Here is a 439-nt window from a genome sequence, read left to right on the forward strand (position 1 = left end):
CCACTCTCCCGTGGGTCCCCCCCGCCGATGCTCCCCCATCAGCTAGGGGCCTCCTGGGGTGTGATGTGCTCCATGATGCCCCGGTGGCCCATCCACCCAGCCGTTACCCTCCCATTATCCCATGCCTGTCTGGGTAGTGGGCTCTGCCCAGTGGGGAGCCTGGTTTGCACCCCAAAATACCCCTTGCGGTCCCTGGCACGGGCATTGGCACAGACCACCTGCCCCGACCTGCGCCTGCCCCACGGTGATGAAGACGGAGCCAGAGACACTATGCCGGCATGGTCTGGCTCTGCTTCAGAGAGGGCAAAGGGGCTTTTGTGGGCAGGAGATTGCTGACACCGTGTGAGTCCGGTCTGCCCGAGCGGGGCAGGCTGCTGTCCTGCCACATCCTGGTGCAACGCCTTCGCTGGGGTGCTCAGCACCATCTCCTGGAGCATCT

General features: G+C 64.7%; 1 protein-coding gene across 1 annotated transcript in view; it reads left to right on the top strand.

Moving 5' to 3' along the window:
• Nucleotides 1-439, top strand: part of ARF5 (ADP-ribosylation factor 5) — a gene marked incomplete at its 5' end in the record, with an annotated part of 3,173 nt that overhangs the window by 290 nt on the left and 2,444 nt on the right. The window lies entirely within an intron of this gene.

The sequence above is a fragment of the Charadrius vociferus genome, unplaced genomic scaffold (genome assembly GCF_000708025.1).
Source record: "Charadrius vociferus isolate BGI_N301 unplaced genomic scaffold, ASM70802v2 scaffold2594, whole genome shotgun sequence".
In the NCBI taxonomy this organism is placed as follows: Eukaryota; Metazoa; Chordata; class Aves; order Charadriiformes; family Charadriidae; genus Charadrius; species Charadrius vociferus.